The sequence below is a fragment of the Cebus imitator genome, unplaced genomic scaffold, assembly GCF_001604975.1.
Source record: "Cebus imitator isolate Cc_AM_T3 unplaced genomic scaffold, Cebus_imitator-1.0 Scaffold95, whole genome shotgun sequence".
Lineage (NCBI taxonomy): Eukaryota > Metazoa > Chordata > Mammalia > Primates > Cebidae > Cebus > Cebus imitator.
Window position 1 is genome coordinate 6,283,176 of NW_016107410.1, and position 3,386 is coordinate 6,286,561.

The following is a 3,386-nucleotide window of genomic DNA, read 5'->3' on the forward strand; positions in this document are numbered from 1 at the left end:
GGGGTCCGTTGGGGGGAAATAGGGGAGGGACAGTAGGGGGTGGGGAGTTGGGGAGAGATAGCAAGGGGAGAAATGCCAGAAGTAGGTGATGGGGAGGAAGGCAGCAAATCACACTGCCACTTGTGTACCTATGCAACAATTTTGCATGTTCTTCACATGTACCCCAAAACCTAAAATGCAATAAAATAAATAAATGGGAAAAAAATACAAAAATTAGCTGGGCATGGTGGTGTGCACCTGTAGTCCCAGCTACGCAGGAGGCTGAGGCAGGAGAATCACTTGAACCCATGAGGCAGAGGTTGCAGTGAGACGAGAGCTAAAAAATAAGAACTTATGAACACAAAGAAGGAAACAACAGACACTAGGGTCTATTTGAGGGGGGAGGTTGCGTGAGGAGAGGAGCAGAGAAGATAACTATTGGGTACTGAGCTTAATACCTGGGTGAAAAAATATGTACAACAAACTCCTGTGACATGTTTACCTATGTAACAAACCTTTTATTGTACCCTCAAACCTAAAGTAAAAGTTAAAAAGTATAAAGAAAAGATTAAAGGATTTTTTGTAGAAAAAATCATAACATCAAAAGTAGAATGCACAAGTGTCTTTGAGAATGGCTGTCTCTTCCAATAAGGATAAATTAGAATTTATAGCAAAACATCATATAACATATGAATTATTAGAATGTAACTCAGGGGGTTAAATTAATCCACTTATGTCTAGTGTGAATCTATGTATCATTATTTCTCTTTTAAGCTCGAGGGCTGGCCTCCAAATGACTATTAGACAACAGCTGAAGTTCAGAGACACCGCCTTCTCAAGATATCCTGAGTGAATTCTTCACCTCTGTCCTTAAGGCAGCTCTTCTTTACCATCACAATCTTCTGGCTGTTCACTGCTCATCTAAATTAACTATAAAGTCCTCTACATGGAATCTCCAGGTTTAGACTAAACTGGATCTCTTTCCATTGTTTCAATTTGTCCTCTCCTTATCTACCTGCATGCTGTTGGCTGTGGTGTTTTCCTTAAGTGCCTGCTTCAATCCCTTCTATTCTGCTGCTATTAGATAGGATTCTACCCAGGTCTCATTTTATTGATTCTACTGCTGAAATGTCTGGCATTTTCTTCCTCTCTATTGTCATTACCATTGTTAGGAATTCAGGGTGGGTATGGTGCCTCAAATCCCCTCTGGGGGCAAGCTTTATACATACTAATAGCATCATGAATAAAAAGGAACTGGCTTTATTAATAATAGACCTGTAAGTGCCTGATAGTACCAAAGTAAAATTCTGGTAAAGTTATATTGAAGAAGCCAGTTAGAACCCAGGGCCAAAACGAGACTTCCTAACCTGTCAGCTCAGATCTAGCAGCAGAGGAGTAGCAGGGCCTGCCAAAGTAGGCTTGTTTGCTGTGCTCACAGTGGAGGAAGAAAGCAAAGGAGAGGCAGAGAGCAAAGCACCGTTCACAAACCTTGAACTGTGACCCAAACAAGTTCTCAGGCTCTGAAAAATCAGTGGGAGAAAGCCCTGACAAGGAATGGAGAGAGATACCTTCACCACAGGCTGAAACCAGATGGGAAACTATACTGTGCTTTGCTTAACAATGGAGATACAGACACATTCTAAGAAATGCATCTTTAGGTGATTCGCAGTTGTGCCAAACATCATAGAGTGTACTTACACAAACCTACATGGCATAGCATACATACCATTATCTAGACTATGTGGCATAGTCTATTACTCCTAGACTACAAACCTGTACAGCAGTTACAGTACTGAATATTATTGGTAACTGTATCACATGGTGAGTATTTGTGTATGTAAACATAGAAAAGGTCATGCATTGTGCTACCATGTTACTGTGGCTACAACCTCACCAGGTGATAGGAACTTTTCAGTTCCATTATAACCTTATGACCTTATGAGACTTCCATTGTATACGTGATTATAGTTGACCAAAATATTATTATGTGATGCATGACTGTAATCCATTCCCCAAGTACCACTGCCTCCAAGAACTTCTGCCTCTTTTTCACGTTGTTTTTCACATTGCCATTAGGATTATCTTTTGAAGACAGATATCTGAACATGTCATTTGTCTGCTTAAAAATCTCGCATGACACTACATACTTCCAGAATCAGGTCTCACTTCTTGGCATGGCAAGTTTGAGTTCCTCTCCAATTGGTTAGTGCCAAAGTTTTAGGCTTCCTCTCCTTCAACTTACTTCTCATGTGCCATAAGCTCACATGTTTGTGTAGATTTCACATTTCCAGAACAACTGATATTTGTTCATATTGTTGCGCTTTTAGGCATGCTTTTGATGTTCTCTCAGCCTGAAATTGGACGATTGCCTTTGAATTCATCCTTTAAAATCCAGCTCAGGGCCACACATGGTCTGACTAACAATCCATTACTCATGCCTGTAATCCCAGAACTTTGGGAGGCTGAGGCAGGTGGATCATAAGGTCAGGAGTTCGAGTACAGCCTGACCAACATGGTGAAACCCCCATCTCTTAAAAAAAAAAAAAAAAAATCCCAGCTCAGATATTTCCTAAGGGAAATTTTCTCAAATGTTCCAGGTAGTTATTCTGTCCGGTGTTCCCAGAGCCTGGCTTACATATCTCTATTTTCATATTTATCATATTGCATTAAAATGATTTGTTTATAACTGTTTTTTCCCAACTAAAGAGTAAGCTCCACAGGAAAGTGAGCCATTTTCCTCATCTTTGTCTCCTCAAAATTTGGCATACAGTCTTTTAAGAAATAACAGCTTTGGCCAGGTGTGGTGACTCATGCTTGTGATCCCAGCTACTTGGGAGGCTGAGGCAGAGAATCCCTTGAACCTGGGAGGTGGGGGTTGCAGTGAGCCAAGATTGCACCACTGCACTCCAGCATGGGTGACAGACTGAAACTCAGTCTCAAAAAAAAACAAAACAGAAAACATTTGTATTGATATATAATCCATATACCATGAAATTTACCCTTTTAAAGTGTGCAATTCAATTATTTTAGTATATTGAGAGTTTTACAACCATCACCCCTGTTTAATTGTAGAACATTTTCATTACCTTCAGAAAGAAACCCTATACTCATTAGGCAACATTAAATAAAATTTATATGAAGCCATTGTTTTAGTCTGAGCTCCTACACTAGGACCCAAAAGACTAGACCACACCAGAACAGAGTAACACATGCTAGGTGCTACTTAATCAAACCGAACTTAAAAACAGGCCAGTAGCCGGGCGCGGTGCTCACGCCTGTAATCCCAGCACTTGGGGAGGCTGAGGCGGGTGGATCACGAGGTCAAGAGATCGAGACCATCCTGGTCAACATGGTGAAACCCCGTCTCTACTAAAAATACAAAAAATTAGCTGGGCATGGTGGCGGGT

At 40.9% G+C, this 3,386-nt stretch overlaps 1 protein-coding gene across 5 annotated transcripts in view; it reads right to left on the reverse strand.

The window, feature by feature from the left end:
* The window catches only part of ZRANB3 (zinc finger RANBP2-type containing 3), a 277,334-nt gene that overhangs the window by 58,212 nt on the left and 215,736 nt on the right, over positions 1 to 3,386 (reverse strand). The window lies entirely within an intron of this gene.